This window comes from Oryctolagus cuniculus, chromosome 13, assembly GCF_051225735.1.
Source record: "Oryctolagus cuniculus isolate XC-2025 breed Fujian yellow rabbit chromosome 13, ASM5122573v1, whole genome shotgun sequence".
NCBI classification, from domain to species: Eukaryota; Metazoa; Chordata; class Mammalia; order Lagomorpha; family Leporidae; genus Oryctolagus; species Oryctolagus cuniculus.
Window position 1 is genome coordinate 75,650,514 of NC_142879.1, and position 17,176 is coordinate 75,667,689.

The 17,176-nt window shown below is 55.5% G+C and overlaps 1 long non-coding RNA gene across 2 annotated transcripts; it reads left to right on the forward strand.

The window, feature by feature from the left end:
* The first annotated feature begins 1,235 nt into the window (after positions 1-1,235).
* On the forward strand, positions 1,236-6,840 carry LOC103350895 (uncharacterized). Of its 2 annotated transcripts, none has more exons than XR_007910015.3 (3): positions 1,236-1,514; positions 1,849-3,396; positions 4,027-6,840. It is a non-coding gene; the product is annotated as an uncharacterized LOC103350895 (long non-coding RNA). The 2 variants fall into 2 exon arrangements; XR_007910016.3 differs by lacking the exon at positions 1,236-1,514 and having other exon boundaries at positions 1,527-2,024; positions 2,303-3,396; positions 4,027-6,838.
* The last annotated feature ends 10,336 nt before the right edge of the window (positions 6,841-17,176 follow it).

The following is a 17,176-nucleotide window of genomic DNA, read 5'->3' on the forward strand; positions in this document are numbered from 1 at the left end:
CCCCACGTTTCGCCCATGCCCGCCGGGGTCCGCATGTATTGGAACCGCCCAGTAAAGGAGCATCGATTTCCCCTCGCTTCTTGACCGCTCATCTCTTCTGGGCCAGCCGAGCTGCCCGCATCTCCTGCTACTCACCGCTCTCTCCAAACCTTTTAATTATTTAGTTGCTGTCTAACAGTCACCGGAAACTGCTCCATAAACAAGAAGAAACTAACGCACACACGTTGTGGGCTACTAAAGAGGCCCGGAATTCAAGGTAGAAGTGGAAAGAAAGAAAGGCTTCTAAAAGCGCATCCGTCAGGCCGACCGCCCGGTCCACGCCACGTGGGACGCCCAAAGCGCAGCCCCTAAGGCCTCGGCGCCACGGTCCCGAGAAGGGGCCAAGGGGACCCGTGCTCCGGGTGGGAAAGCACCTGATGCCCGGACACGAAGATGTTAACGTGTGGGGGAGCTAAAAAAAAAAAAAAAAAAAAACGTTTTAAAGACAACGAGAAAAAGGTCTGGGAAGCGGCGGCTTTCCAGGGTGGGGTGCCTCGGTGACCACCTTGGTGGTGGGACGAGCCGGGATTATTCGTTTTAATTCAATCCCCGTCACCGAGTCGGACTACGTGGGGACCTAAGGCGCAAACCTCCCCCCCACACACACACCACCACCTTGGAAAAATAAAAGATTTTGAAGGCCCCGCTAGGTCTGGGTGGTTTGGGGCTGGCAGAGAGGGGTGGGGGGCCTGGGGTTGGAGGCCGGGGGTAATGGAGCCAGCCAGTAGGGGGTATTTAACATTTAATTCCCAGCCGGTCCGCCCCTGTTCCCGGACTGACAGTGGGTAATTGGGAAAGAGGACGTTGCTCTTTTGATGGCCCGCGCCGGCCAGTCTCGCCGACGCCACACTGGGCTTGACGTCACGGGCCCAGCCCCAGAGCCAGGAGCACGGCGCGGGCGGGGTAGGGGGGGGTAGAGGAGGAGAAGGAGGTGGGAGGGGAGGGGGAGACTGAGGAGGGAGGGCCGAGGTCGGCCCCGGGACCCACGGGGAAGAAAGGGGGAAGGGAGCGAGGCCGGAGAGGCTGCGGCGCGTGGCCTGAGGCGTAGAGCCGGGCTGCGGGGGTCTGGGCTAGGCCAGGCGCCGGCCTGACCCGCCTAGCCGGCAAATGCAGGCCGGGCTTCCTCCTCCCGGAGCGGGCGGGGGAGGGGAGGGGGCTTGAGGCCGCGGTGGGGGGTGGGGGAGAATGGAGAAAGGTGGTCCTGATTCTCCCTTAGCTCGAGCCCACAATGTGCATCCAGGCCTCCTGCGGAGACGCCTCGGCGCACCCCGGCAGACCTGAAGCGCCCCTCTCGCCAGGTATCCAGGCCCTGGGCCTGGCCTAAAAAGTCCCTCACCCCACCCCCTCGCCTCCCCGAGAGCAGCCGGCGGAGCTCGGATGGAGGCGACAAGGCGGGGACCCACAAGGATGCTGCCGCCGCCGCCGTCCCACCGCTGCCCAGGCTCCAGTAAGAGCGCGAGGCCGCCCTCGCCAGGGTAAGGGGCTGGCGAACGGCCTGGGCGCCTGGGACCTTGGGGACAAGCATCCCAGGGTAAAGCAGCGCGCGCGGGGGCGCGTGCACGCACACACACACACACACACACACACACACACCCTCCCCAGGAGACAGGTCCTGATGCGATGCGTGGGGCGGCGGGAGCCAGCTTAGCCTATCTGAAACCCAGGCCTCTAGGAGGTTGCTTCAGATGTCAAGTTGAGAGCGGGGTATGTGTGCCCTCTTGGGGAAAGGGTAAGAAATAGAGTATGACTTTCTCTATCGTGTTGGGGATAGACTGGGACGGACACACACACACACACACACACGTGCAGGTCCCTCCCACCGGCCCTCCCAGGGGCACAGAGACCCTGGCCCGCGGTGGAAGTGGGGAAACACGAGGCCACGGCGCATCCAGACGGAGCGGGCTCCCGGGGCTCAACCCGAGGTCGCACGGACCCAGACACAAGAGATCCACGCGGCCAGCGTCCACACCCGAGCCTGGCGACTGGTGCGTCCAGGCGAGCTCCGCGGGGCCGAGGTGCCGGAAAAAGCAGCCCTGGGGTGCGCGCGGGCGCGAGCTGCCCGCGAAGGGTAACCAGCAAAGGCGAACCTCGGGGTCCAAGTCCTAAAGTTACTAATCCCGCTCAGGGTTGGGGCGGGGGGGGGGGGCGGAGAGCGTGCCTCCGGCCGCCTGGGGCGGTCATTTGAGCGTGTTTACTTAAGGACTTTGCAAGCCGAGCGCGCGCGAAATAGTCGGATTTCCAGCGAGGCAGCAAATATTTGCAGGCAGGAGAAAGAAGCGGAGCCCGGCCGCGCCGCTGCGTCCCTCCCCCCGGTGCCACGGCGCCGGCCTGGGCGGACCCGGCCGCGCGGGTAAAGACAGAAAAGCAACCGAAGACCTGCTGGGGGCTGGGGGCTCGGAGATACCGGGGGCCGGCGCAGAGCGACACCAAAGGCCAAAAGCTGGGGGCACGGCCCGAGGCCCTGGCACGCCGAGGTTGGGGGAGGAGAATTCCCTTCCTATTCCAGCCCGATCAATCTTCCTGGGCTGCGATCGGTCAATAAAAAAACGGTGTGAAGCGTCCGCAGCCGCTGTGCGTCTGGGGAGGAAGTAGGGGGCCAGAGGTGTCGAGGCCGGCGCCGGCGCCCCTCACCAGCCGGGTTCGCTGCCCTTGGGTCTGCAAGCCTGAGGCCCCCGCGCAGTGCGTTGCCGGGAGCGGAGCGCGGCCCGCCGGGGCCTTTAATTGGGTGTCTCCGTTTTAATAGTAGCCATTGTTGGAGCAATTAGCGAGAGACAATAACCACCGAGAGGCGTTTAATTCGATGCCGTGCGCCTGCTGCAGCCCAGCCCCTGGAAGCTCGGGAAGACAGTCCTGGGCTGCTCCGAAAGGGAAGGTCCAGTTGGGGAGGCCCCGGTTCCTTCCCCCTCCCACTTTCTCTTAGGCGTGGGAGTTCTAAAAGGGCGAGTAGGGCAGGCTGAAAACCGGGCGAGAGCAACCTGAGCCAGGCCTGCTGCAGGAAACCCCGTCCCCAGCCTCGCTAGAGCCCGCCGGGCGCCCCCAAGCCCGCCGCGCCTCTTGGAGCCGCGGCGGCCACGCAGGTTCCCAACACGGTCAGAGACAAGCCGGGAGGACGAGGACACGGAAAGCGGCCTCCTTCTCAGCCGCCGCGGGTCCCCACCTCGGTCACCCGAACCACGACTGAATTTCCTTTCCCTATCCGGGGAGAAGGAGGAGCAAAAGAGAGACCCCCGCTTGCGGCGTGCGCACACACCTCCCTCTCCGACGGAGCCAGCCTCGCTACCCCCTCCTCCGCCTCGGCCCGCGGATTAGGTTACCGTGGCCGGGCGAGGATTTTTACTGGATACGAGAATAGCACAGGTAAAGCTGTATAAACAGCTCGCCGGCTGCCGGGCGGGAGGGTTACGCCGGGGACACGGCCCAAGGCGCCAGCGCCGAGCCGGGCAGCGCGGGCGAAGCGGCTGGGGCCGCCCGCTCTGGCGCGGCGCCCCAGCCGGACGGTGCAGGTTCAAGACGAATTTTAGAAATCTCTGCAGCCTCCACTCCGGCCTCCTTTCTCTTTCCCGCATGAGCTGAAATTTAAAGCGTGGAGCGCAAGCAAAATCAAAAATGTGATGAGAAAGCGGTAGGCGGTGGGCAATGCCGGCTGAGGATCCCGGCTCCGCAGTGTGTGTTCTTTTGAAGTAAAACACAGCGAACAGGTAGTTTAGGGGGGTAGGAAAAAAAGGGACCCCAAAACTCACTAGCCACAGGAAGATGTTGGAGGTGGAAACCTCCAGAGGGAAACCCCACAGGAACTCGGGCGGGCAGGCAGAGCTGTGCGCGCGTGGCCCACCCACGGCTCCCACGCCCACCCGCCGCATGCTTGGGGTCTGCCTTCCCTGTGAAATGGGCCACCGGTTTGGGAGTGATATGTGGTTTGATTCACCTATTTTTTTGTTTTGTTTTGTTTTTGCTTATTCATCTATCACCGTTTTAAAAACTCGAAAGGAAACCCATCCGGAGGAGAAAGAGCGGTGAGCGCGGTGGAGAGTCAAAAAGAGAAGAAGAGAGGCTCTCGGAGATACCCCCTCGCACTCCGCCCCCAGCCCCAGCCCAAGCCTCAGGCTGCGGGGGATCCTGCACCCTCCCACCACTACCTTTTCCCCGGTAGAAAAAAACCTCATTGTAGCGAGATAGAAGAGAGAGAAAGAGAGAGAAGGCCGGGTGTAGGTAGGTAGGGGTGTAGCGGAAAGGGGGAGAGAAGGGGGGGGGTTAACGAGGCGCAGGTGAGGGGACGATGATGATGGCGGGAGACCCGGAGCTGAGCGGCGGAGAAACAGCTCCACTGGGGATGAATCCTAAGGAATTCTAGTTACTCTGGGGGGAAGGGCTCACCACCACCATCACCCCCAGCTCACCCTTTTTCCTGGGCTTGGGTGGTCTGAGAGACAGGTGAGAACTAAGGAGGAAGAGGAAGGGATGGCGGTGCCATAGCTGGGCATCCCCGTGGCCTCCCAAGGCTGCGGGCCGCTTACCCTGGCCCAACCAACAGCATCGCCCACTTCCAGCCCCGGCCCACTGCCTCTAAACCGGGGCCTCTCCTCCCAAGCCCCCTCGCTACACACGGGCCGAACCGCTGAAGCACCTTGGCTTTGCGCCCCAGCTAGTAGTTAGCCAAGCGGCGAGAGGTTCACCTCTTTGGACGCGTGGGCCGATCGCCCGTAGCAATTTTCGGGCGAGGAGAGGTGTCTGTGCGGCTTGGGCTGGCTGGCCCTGGCCACCTGCTCCACTCTCCGTGGCCTCCCGCCGCTGCCAGCTGGTCGCCCACAACCTCAGCGGTACCCTGTCTCCAGAGCGCCTGGCCGAAAGCTAGTGTCGGGCGACTCTCCTCCGGCTGTTCCAATTTGGCATTTCAGGAGGAGCAGGAGGGCTTTATCTGGGGGGCTATTGTGTTTTTACTCCTCTAGATTAGCCTGAGGAACTGGAATGTGATTGTCGCCGGACAATCGACCGTGAGCGTCAAGGGCAACTGGGGGGGGGGGGGGCGGTGTTCCCAGCAGGGGTAGGAGAAATGGGGGAGGGTGGCTCTGCTCAGATCCAGGAGACAGCAGAGGCGGGCTTTTAAAAGCATGAATCGTTCCAGTCTTCCTCTGGTCACGCTGAGACCCCCTTAGTAAAACGGTGCATCTGCCAGGCTCAGAGATGCAAAGGCGGCAGCACCCGGCAAATCTACGGTGCCCGGCCCTCCTGGGTTCCAGGACTCCCTTATGCCCTCTGCCTCTGCCAGCCAGGCCCGGGCTCGGGCTTGGCTCTCCGCCTCCTGCCACCTCCTGGACCCCAAGCAATTTGTTATATAAAACAGAATAGCAACCAAATGCATGTGCCTGTTCCTCACTAGCGCCTGCATACCCGCAGCGACAGACCCCGCGGGAGGGACCTGGGCTTGGGGGCCATGGACCACTGTTTCTCCTCTCTTCTGCCTGCTGCCACCACCCCAGTCTGGGCCCCCTGTCTCACTCCCCAATGCTGGTGAGTCTCTCTCTCTCTCTCTCTCTCTCTCTCTCTCTAGTTAATGCCAACAGTTAAGGAAACAGAAGTGATCAGAAATAGGTTGTTTGCACACAAAGACACGGGGAGAAGAATGACCATTCGTGTGCAAGATGTCTCAGACACCAAGGCTGACATCAGTGCAGTCCAGAAACGGTTGAAATAACCCAGTGCAAGAAAACAGAGACAGCTCCCGGCTCTACCCCCATATCCCTTATCACGATCCCTAATGCCCCACCACCTCCCAAGGTTCTGGGACACAGACTGCCTTAACCCGCAACGGCCACCCACAGTCACCCACTCCCACATACCTGCCCCTTCCCCAGGCTCTCCGTGCTGCCCTGGGATGCTGAGCCTCCCAACTGAAGGGGTCTACCAATGAGGACTCAGGAATACCCACTCGGCATCCCCTCACTGATGCCTACCTCATCTATCTGAGGCAAGAAGGCAGAGTGATACTGCACCGTCTCCAGGTTGTCCATGGGAACAAAAGCTTCCCCCCACTCCCCAGGCACCGGATCCCCGCCGAGAGTAGCTAGCAGAAGCAGCTTGTGTGGAACGAAGGGTGGCCACCTGGACTCACCCGCATACTCCAAGCCCAGCTGGCTTCTTGGGCCAGGAGCCTGGGGCCTTGCCGAACCACTGGCTTGAGGCTGGAAGCTGGGCCTCCTGTTTGATCCCACCACCGGAATCAGTCATCAATAATCAGAGCCCAAATAACCCGACATTCACTTGGATTTTTGTCCTGTCTGAATCGACCCCACAATCCCACCGGGGTAAAGACAGGTAGAAGACAAATCTTGCCAACAATGCAAGTATCTCCAATGCCACAATCAACCCTTGGGCCCCTGGCGGGGACTCCCTGTCTTACAACCTGCCACAGGAGGCACAGTCCACCTGTCGCCGCCACAGCACCTTTCCTGTTGCAGCTGTAGACGGTGAAAAAGCTGCAGGGATGCTTCTGTATCATGTGTCCCTTTAAAGTTCTGTCTCCCACCCACAGCCCCAGGACCCAGGCAAATGCAGGCAACAGAGAACAACCAGCAAACTCTGGCGAAATGCTGCCTTGAGGCTGCCTTCTACCTCTGGCCCCATACCCTTTTCTTGTGTCAATTTCTTCCGGCCCCTTGTGCTATCCCACAGGAAGAAAAGGCAGGTATAAAAGCAGCTGGCCTGCTTGGATTCACTCCACTTCGCTTTCATTTTAACATCAGCTGTCTTTGTGGGATAGCTGCCTTGGAGCCACTTCTTGTAGGGGGCCGTTGGTGTGAGGTCCCAGGAGGAAGTCCAAATCTGGTCTCCTCTGCCCCCTCCCCTGACCCTGCACACCCACGGTGGGAGGCTGTGGTTTCCTCCCCTACCCCCCCTACCCCTACTCTGCCTCAGGGTGCTCCTGGAAGCCAGGACACCTCCCAATTGCCAGCTCCCCAGCAGGATGCCAGATGCCGGCACATCTGGGCTCCAACTTTATCTTATAGCACACAGCTGTTTCTTTAATTATATGCAGAGACAATGAGCCTAAACTTACACTTGTAAGCAGAGGAAAATAAACGCAAAATTGACACTGGGACACTACAGCCGCCTTGGGGAGAAGGCTCCCAGTATATAGGTTGTTTTCCCCCAATTCCTCTCCCTGCAGAGGAAAACTCGGGTCTGGCCCATCCCCAAAAGCATTCTTGCCGGCTCTTATTTTCCTGTTCAGTTTTTTCTTCTTTGCATCCCTAGTTCTAACAGCTCTTGGCTCCACACAAGGGCATCCACACACTTACACACCGCGCTCGCCCAAGGTCATTGCAGAAAGAACAATAATGGACTGTGGTCTAGTTCACTTTCTTCTAGAGTCAGCTGTCCCTTTGGGGGCGAGACCTCCTCCTAATTCTCTCCACGTGGGGCAGGGAGAGAGAGAGAGAGAGAGAGAGAGAGAGAGAGAGAGAGAGAGAGGAGAAAGAGTTGCATTTACTGACCTGGGCAGCTTGCTCCCGAGGGCCAGCTGTTTTTTATTTTTCCCCCCACCCCGGACTCGCTGGAGATCTGAAGGCAGGAATGACAAGCACAGTCCGCCACCGTTGCCGCCGCTGCTGCCGTGCCCGCCGCTTGGAACTGCTTACCGCATCTCGGGCGGGCTTCCAGCGAGAGGTAAAACCTGGGAGATGTGCATGCTTCCCGGAGCCCCCTCCCCTCCGCCTTCCCCAGCTCACGGTGGAGAGCAGAGCTCTTCCGGGTTGCGAAGGGGGGAAAGGGAGGGAGGGGAGAAGAAAGAGCGAGGGAATGAATTTTACCCCCTTTTGCAAACACGCAAACCGCACATCAGGGGTGTGAGAGACTGACAGAGCCGGGGGAGGAGACGGGGAGGACTGCCTGAAATGTGACCTGCCCCTGGCGCCTAGGGAGCCCAATGTCTTTAGGCAGGGCTGGAATTAACACTATAAATGTCATCAGCAGTGCTGACTGGCTCGCTACCGCTACCGTAAGGATAAACGCGCGTGGGACATTTTCCTCCTGCTGCTACCAGTAGTAGGGACCCAGGGCCAGCGTCCAGAGCTCCAGCTGGTGGCAACCGCGAGCAGGGCCAGTGAACTAGCGCCTCTGCCCGCAGGGCTGTCCCTCTGCCTTCCCACGGCGTCTCCTGTTTCTGTGGATGCTGATACCCCCCAAAAGCCCCGCGCTCCACCTTTCTCTCTCTCTTCAGCCACAGCTGGCCAGAAAAAGTTGGGAGAAGCAGGATGTCCCATAACTGGGCTTGGTCTCTACCCCGCTGGTGCTCCTCCCAGCAGGTATAAAAGACTATTTGGAGACGGGGATGACATGGGTACACCGAAGAGAAGTTTGGGAAGGGGATTCTCGGGACCCCAACTCTTTAACAAGACTTTTGGGGAAAAAGAAATCTGCCTTCTAGGAGAATGAGATAAGGGAGCAGAAATCAGAGACCACCTGGGGAGATAAAATGTCTGAAGGAAACCGATCCTAAACTCCGTCCCTCCCCGTTGGAATCACACCCTCCCCCCCGAGTCCCGCACGCTCCCTACCCCTGCTGCTGAGGAGATCAAAATAATCCACGCAGAGAATCTGTCATGAATAAATTTCGCCAAGAGTAAAATGAAACTCCATAAACATTGGGTTAGAAAGGTCACGGTCCATTTGTTTTGACAGGTAGAGTTTTCCCTTCACAATATTTATACAGTAAGAATCTGGAGACTGACTTTCAAAATAAATAGATCTTTGGGGAGAAATAAAACAAAATTGGCCCATGGCTGGGCCAGGAGATCAAGCCGCAGTGGATGCCCCCCAGACCAGCTAGGTAGGAAGGGAGCTGGCGGAGCAGCGCGCAGGGCACCGGGTCTTGGGGAGGGGTGGCGTTGGGGCCAAGGGTCAGCGCAGGCGGGAGAAACGGTGTTGTGGCTGGGAGTGGAGCCGAGGCCCGATTTGGCGTGCGGGGTGCGGGTCTAGCTGCGGATGCGGACGGGTCGGAGTGCAGAGCGCGCGCGCAGGGCGCTACCCACGTTGGGAAATGGGCCGCAGCTCTCCGCGCTGGCCGGTACTGCCCCCACCCGTCGGATCTGGCGCCTGCCTCCCGGCACTTAAACCCCAAATCACCCTCCACTCAGACCCACTGCCTGAGGTGCTGCGATTGGGGTGGGGGTGGGGGCACAGGTGTACGTCGCGACGGGGAAGAAGACGAGTCCAAACCTTCGCCATCCGGGCCAAAAGAGGGGAAAGCTGGGGGCGGGGGTCTCCCAGCCCTTTCAGCGGCCACCAAGCCCACCCTTCGTGGCGAGCGCATCCCCTCTGCACCTGCCCGCCCTGTCCCTGTCGCTCTCCGCCACCAAGTGGCAGAGACTTTGGGAGAAGGCCACGCTCCTGCTGGTTTGCACCCAACCTGTTGCCGGGACGCAACACCTCGGAGGGGCTGTGCCACTCGGGCCTCGGTCGGTCGCTGGGGAGACGGGTGTGGCCGGTATCCCCACCGGGAAGGGAGAGCCCTTGTCCCCCAGGGCCCGGGTGTAAGCTACTGCCCACGAGACCGATGCTATCCCACTCGCTTGCATCCTCCTCCAAGCTCCGCACTGCGGCTTCTGGTTCCCCCTTCTCCCATTCCTCCCTCTTCCTCCCTCCACACATCCACCTCCTCCCAGGGGACTCGAAGATCGGTCTCTTAACACCTGAACTGTGCCACGACACCTTCGGAGACCCAGGGCGCAATTTGGCGTTCCCTTCCCCCACTCTGCCGTACACACCTTGGCCACCCGGTCCCCTGCGCGTCCGCGGCGGCGGCGGCGGCAGCGACGCTCCTTCCCAGGTTCCAGTCGGTCTGGCGGCCTTGTTCTCCGTTCCTTTTCTGCTGACGCGGGCACTTGCTCGTCGCCAAGTCTAAAGTGACTCCTGGGTGAGGGGTTGCGAAATCCGATCACACGCACGAGGACTCCCTGGTCACCCCAATTCTACCTTGAGCAAAGGAAGCCTTCCTTGAAGGGGTTTCAACTGCCAACGAGACATCCAGGCTTGGAAAAAGAAAATCCAAAGAACTTAAGACACATGTAACTGTTTTGTCAATGAAACGGTCAGACGGGGGGCGGGTGGGGGGGTGCGAGTCAGCCGGCCGGGCGTGACTTGCAATCTTGATGGACTCTGGAAACACTACTAACGAGGGAGAAGTATCCCAGGATAGAGAGGAAACATCTGAGAGTGGGGAACAAGTTGGGTAGAGGAAGGAGAGAATTGATCTCGAGGAGTGAACAAAGTAAGGCAGACGGTCCCAATTGCTTAGTCACACTTCCTGGGCAGAAAGGCTGATCGGAGCACATCGGCCTGGCGCACTGTGAAGATACTGCTTTGCTCAAGCTTTACGTAGCTTTCTGAATTTTTAAAACCCGCCGCGCTGCTTCCCTGCTTCATGGCTCAGGTCTCTGGGTGTGCGTACATATGTACATGCGTGTTGGGGAGACAGGGAAAGGAGAAAACCCCCGTTTATTCTGGGCGTTCATCTATATATATGGTAGGTGCTAAGGGGTAACAGAACCTTGCTCTCGCCCAGGCGCTGCCCTCACCTAGCACACATGAGGGAACCAGGGTAGCTTCACCCCCAAGAGTTGAGTGAACCTGTGCTCCATGCGTACTTAGGGCACAGATCCAGCTCACAGCCACCAAGGCATGGAGTCCAGTGCTGGTGCCCTCTTCCCTGCACCTGACACCCACGTGCCCTACTTTGGGTATCCCTCATGCCATTCCTCCCTTCTCCCCAGGGAGCACCTACCATGCACCTTTTAACCCCTTCACCCTGGGTGTGTTGGCTCCCAGCTGGAGATGGACCGAGGCTCCTGGGCCTGGCGACAGAGTTTGGCTTTGGTACTCTTCCTGGAGGCAAACACAAACACGTCATCCTAATTGGCAGCAGCCTCCACTGGCTTTTAAGCCGGCGGTGTGATCTGCAAGTTTTCCAAGGCCACATTGTTACAAGCTGAGGCATTTGATTGGATTTTCACTATAAAGAGAAGTCGCTGGTCGTGGGGAGATAAAATCCGTAAATGACTAATAGATAATAGAAACATTGAGTCCAGATCTCTGTGGCGCCTGTGTAGCTAGAAAGTTCACCTGTTGGACAAAGCAGAAGGAAGACCCTGTAGGAAGAAGTCATTGGCAGAATTGCCAATCTTTCTAAGAATGCGTGATCACTTAGATGTGTTCTCTGGAGGGCTGAGGGACCCACATGCCGTATTTATTCTTGCAGGGTCCCGACATCCCATTTCTTTTCCTTAAAACACACAAAATATGTTTTCTTTCTGACCATCAGTCTTCAGCCTCACCCGACTTCTCAGTTTTGCTTTTTTATCTCGCTGTATCTACTTTCAGATCAGTTTAGGTCTTTAAAGTAAATTTGCCAGATGAAAACCCACACTCAGTATTCGCCTCGGTTTAAAAGTTCTAATCTTTCAATTCCACTCATTGAGATTTGTTTTAGTATAAATGTATGGGGAAAGTGGGGGCATTGGAAGGGTTTCAATAAGGCACGCCATGGGGACAAACTCAGTCCTTGCATTCTCCTTGCTTCTTCTTTTTTAAATCAACAGAACATTTTATTACATTCAACTTTCAGAACTTCCCCTGTTTTCCTTACCAAGAACTGCAGCCTTGATGGGGGTATGGGAGGTGTGCAATGGGGGCCTGGGTAATGTGGAACTATGGACGTCTCAAATGAAAGTTTGAAAAGCAACCACTGGAAATTAAAAAAAAAAAAAAATCAGACCTCTTCCACCCAGGCGCCCTAAATAAATAGCCCCGTTTGCAAATTCCTATCAATTATTACGTGATGGGAAAAAATCCTATCTGAAAATAAAGCACGTGGACGTGGAGAATTTTAATTAAATCTTACTGTGGATATAATAACATGGAAGTGATTTTTCATTCGGCGCTTGCCTGCTCACCAGTGTTTTATGGCGTTTTCTTGCCTCTGACTTTATTTTAAAATATTAGACGAGGTGGAGAATTATAAACGACTCTTTCCTTATCTGTGCTGCTCACATATCCAGGATCAGAGGAGCTGATTAAGAAAGAAGTCAGAGGCAACGTTGGATTCATAATGATTTGGAATAATGAATCCTTATCTCTGCTTTCCAGATTATCTGCCTTTCAGCTCCCAATGTTTTGTTACATGGGATAATTTATTGCATCTAATACATCACAATGAATCTGATGGTAGAAAGTGATGGCCAACGTTGTGAAAAGGGGGCCCTTATTTTTTATCCTGGGGCAATGAAACTGCTTTTTGCAGTTTTTAATTGGGAAAATATAAGGTAGATCTGATAAAAAAAAAAAAAGAGCTGGGTATAATCTTGCCTGCTCGTGCTTTACCACGCTGCTCTTTAATTAGTGTGTCAATTTCAGGCTGAAATTAACAAGATCGACCTGAAACCAGCACTTAGTTTCTCCCCAGTGCCGAGATCCTAATTTTTAACATGATTTATTTTTATGAAAAAGGAGATAATTAATCATAAACACTGACTAAAGCACAGGGCCAAGTTAAGATAAAATGCCATTTGCATCTTTATATAGAAAGATACCAATAATGCTCATTTTTCTGAGATTTTCTCTGTCTCCCACATGCAATTCCCACCCCAACTAACCCACCCACCGCAGTCCCATTCTAAGTAAACAAGAAAAAAAATTAGTTTCTCCTCCAGAGTCACTGCTCTTATTTCTAAAAGTATGTGTGTGTATGTATATACACATACACACATATATACATACACACACACACACACACACACACACATATATATTCAACTCTCCTGGCTTTGTCTATTAACACATGCAGCATATGTGTTGGTTTCCTTTTCCTAGGGAACAGAGGTGGGTGGGATCTCCCCGCTCTGCCCCCTCCCCCACCTATCCTTATTAACTTCCCTCCATTTTAGAGTTAGAAGAAGACACACATCTCATTTAATGGCTAATTAGTTTCAATAATTGGCATGTTTGTTTCTTTTGTCTTATGTCCTACCGGCCAAAGGAACAAAAGCCATCTAAATGCAACAGGCTGCCTCTTACAGAACCCATTTCAGAATCCAAGGCTACACCAGGCGTTCCTGACAACACCAGCAACACCCCGGGGCTGCGGGAAGGCACAGGGGCAGGAGTCGTCGCTAATGTGCTCTTTAAGCTTTTCTGTGCCTGTTGATTACTTTCTGGTTGCTTGGATTAAACAATCGTGGCAAATATGCAAACCAGTGCGGGGAGATTCATACATATTCGCCTTCCAATTGTTCCTCCTGACGTCAGATCATAATTTCTTGGCAATTGGATGGCTGGCACTGAATGTTGCTTGTCTGAAATTCTCCAGGTTTCTCCAGGTTGCTGTAGATTTTGTACTGGGAGGTGGGAGGGTGTTTTTTTTTTTTAATTTTTAATTTTTAATTTTTTGAAGAATTCAGCATAATCCCTATTATCTTTCTGCCCTAGGTTTAGCAGCATTTACTTTTGAAGAGTGAGGATTTGGAGTTTATTTCCTGGACTCAAATTTCCAGGAGGTTCTGGAGTAGGTTGAAGAATGTTGACAGGAAGCCGTTGAGTTGGAAGAAGTAGGGGTGCTCTTGGGGGTAGAAGCAGAGATGAGGATCCCTCCCTCCCCCTCCTTAGATCCCACTTTGGAATTCTCCTCTCTTGGGGGTACCCAAGGGTCCCCTCCACCCCTAGTCACACTCTCAAGCAAAGTAGGCAGTCAAATAATTGCAGATTTTTGTTTTTTAAAAAAGCTTGGATTTTAATTACACAGATCATTCAAGATCATTCAGGTTTTAGGTGGAGATAGAGTAACACCCTGTTTCCCGGTTCCCTTGATCTTCCAGTTCCCATTGGCCTCCGTAAGGAGGACTTGAAACTTCTAGTTCCAGTTCTATGTTCCCAGTGGCACCACTCCCCTCTCCTCCTCCTCTTCCTCTTCCCTTTCTCTTCACCCCTTCCCTCCCTTCCTCTCTTCCCTCTTTATGACGCATCACTCCAAGAATTTCAAGTATCAATTATAAGTAATATTCATTTCTCAGCCCCAACCAGTGAAGTGCAGATGATCTGATAGGAGTGTGACAACGGTGCTTCCCTAGATGAAACAGACCAGTGGAGCCTACTGGGCCGCTTCCCATGCCCAGATGAACATTCAATTTTCCGGCATTATCTCCGCACTTAAACTCGCTTTCTCCATTTCTGTGCCAAGATAAATTTGCATAATATTTGCAGCTGTAATTAGCTGATGAGCATCTCCCAGCCTCCCCCTTTTGTTTCCCTCTGCATTTGGTCTTCCATTGATGCCACGTTTGATCTTTAATATCACAGGATTCCCGATAGAGGATTGCATATCTTATCTTGCCGGCTCCAAAAATCTTTTTAAGAAGGAGGCAGACGGGGCGGGAGGGGGGAGGAAGTTTGGGAGAAAGCAGGAGTGAGGAGAATGAAGCTTGCACTAATCAGGGTTTGAAAAGGTTATGCTGGAAGAAAGCACAGGTAGTGATAGAACAGAGAAGATAAACAGAGCAATTGGGTAGAGCGGGCCAGGGCAAATGGAACAGGAAGAGACTGGGGCAAATGTATTATCATTTAGAGAGTGCAGGCTCGCGGTTAGGTGAGACTGGGAGGAGGGGGTGGGGAAGGGACCCCTCTGTGGGCAGTGTGGTTAGTGTGCCGTTTCTGGATGGGAGATCTGCTCCCCTTAAGCAGTAAACTGGAACTTGGGGACCCCAGGTGACTCCCTTATCTGCCCATCTGTTTGTCTCTTGTTCATAAAGAGCACCTCACTCCCGAATTCCTAATATGACACCCACACTTCATTCTCTACAGCTCAGTTTCAAAGAAAGAAAACACTAAAAATAAATTCATTTTTTAAGAAGACAAATAAGGAGGTGAATAGCATATGCCACGAGTAGCATAGCATCGCCTCCAAAACTGGAGCAAACTCAAAAAAAAGTTTTCCCTGCCGGCCTCCTGCCGGGTTGTCATTGTGATGTTGGTGTTTTTCTGCAAATGGGCCAATTTTCTTCTGATCTGGGTGGTGGCCAAGGGTAGGATTCAAGGAGCCGCTGGTTGGATCAGAATTTGTGGGAATCCGGAGGGGGAGAAAGAGAAAGGAAAGGAAAGAGGGAGAAGGGGAGAAAAAAAGAAGACTAGAGAGAGTCGATTTTCATGCCAATCATTGGAACAAATAGCTAACATTTAACGTTTACACCGCTCTGGCGGCGCCCTGGCGCTCCGCGGACCTGGAGCCGGGCTAAAATGTCCCGAAAGCCTTTGGAGACAACGAAGTTTCCAGCTATCAGGTTCTCCCCAGCTCCCCCCTTTCAGAGGGCTACGGTTTCAGGCTGGACTTGTCCAAGGTCTGCGTTACCGCCGCGAGCTCCTAAATGAGTGTCAGGGAGGCGAATATCAAATAGCACCGGGGTCATGGCGGCGCTGGGGCTTGCACCACTGGGGCGCTCGGGGCTTGAAACTTGCGTGGGACTCCGTGGGGAGGGAGGAAGGGGCGAAGGAATGCACCCAGCGGTGGAGGGGAGCGCTCCGCACGGAGTCGGCTCCCTGCGCCCCAGCACACCTCCTGGTCCTACCCAGCCCCCCAGGCTCCCAGCTGGAGAGAAGTTCCCGTTCTTTTTTTCAAGGAGGCTCAGAGACTTGGGCCCTGGTCCCTAGGCCTGTCAAGTGTGTGGCTTGGACGACCTCAGTTTCCCCTGTGCTTATCCAGGGAACGGGTTGGACCAGATGATGGCGGGCGGTGGGCCTGGGGCGCGCGCGACCTGGAGAGTGGGATGTGCCCGGGTTGCCCCACAGCCTGATCCCCCTCCATCCAGAAGAGAGAGAGAGAGAGGTCACGGAACTCCTCGCCCGAGCCCTACGAACAGTGCGCCCCTTCCTGGGGAGCTCGTGCCTTTCCGGCGTCCCCAGGCGGCTCCTTAGAGGAGAGCCACCCAGTAGACTGGGGCTGATTTCTGATGTTCTGACTCCAGGGCCAGAGCGGAAGTCGCTGCAGACGGGGCGAAGGGCGCCCCACCCCCGCCCCCCGCAGCCTACCGCACCCGGGATTCGAAATCGATTCACCGAAGCCCCGCGCCTTCCCTTTACGTGGGGTCTCATTTCTTGGTGGCTGAGACCCCCACCCCTACGTCACGTGTGCGGGGATCAGCTCGCGCGGGCGCCTGTTCGTTCCTACGGGGGAGGGGTCTCCCTAGCGGGGGCGGGGGTGGAGAATGTTCCGGGATCCGTATTACCCCAACACGGATCTGAAAATCCAGCCGAGGCCTTAGGCAGCCGGCGAGAGGTGGCTTCGAAGGCTGCAGCTCGGTGCGCTCTGTCCTCTGTCCGCTCTCCCCGACCCTTCTCCTCCCCTCCCCGCGCTGGGCGCAGCTGCGGGTCCGTCCCGGGCCGAGCTCGGGGCTCAGGCCTCTCCAGCTGGGAAGGTGGAAGTGCGGACCCGAGCTGCGAGCTGCGGTGTGGTGTGGGGTTGGTCCATGGAGGACTCTGGAGGGGACAGAGCCCGGGCACAAGAGCCCCAGGTGCCCAGATGTGTCGGGGTGGGTTGGGGTGGGGGGCATGTGATGACTCCTTAAGTAACCCTGCCTTTCCTTGTAATTCTCAATGATAATCATGAAGACTAATCAGGATGATACCTTCCCCTTCAGAGAGAGAGAGAGAGAGAGAGAGAAAGGATACGCACCCACGCACCCAACTCCACTACCATTCGGGTTCCGGAGAAATTCACCAATAGAGCAGTGTAATTTCTCAGTTGATTTTGATTGACATACTGTCCCTGGGATCATGTGTTAATCCCTTCTTCACTCAAGCCTTTTCATAACTCATTTCTCTCTTGCTAGATGGGGACTCTGATGGTTACCGAGGCAACGATGATAGCACTAAGCTATTTCCCTCTCTGCAAGGAGACCATTATTCCGCATGCATAGGCCATTTGCAGCAGAGGTCGTCACAAAGTCAGCCACAACACCGCACACGTTTATTAAACTTTTATTCTCTTTTTCTTCCCCCAACACAGAAACTAGTTTGCACTTGTCGCGGGCGGGGGGGTGGGGGTGGGGATCGTTGTCCGGGCTCTGTATTAGTAATAACCGGCCTGGAGAGCCATGGGGCC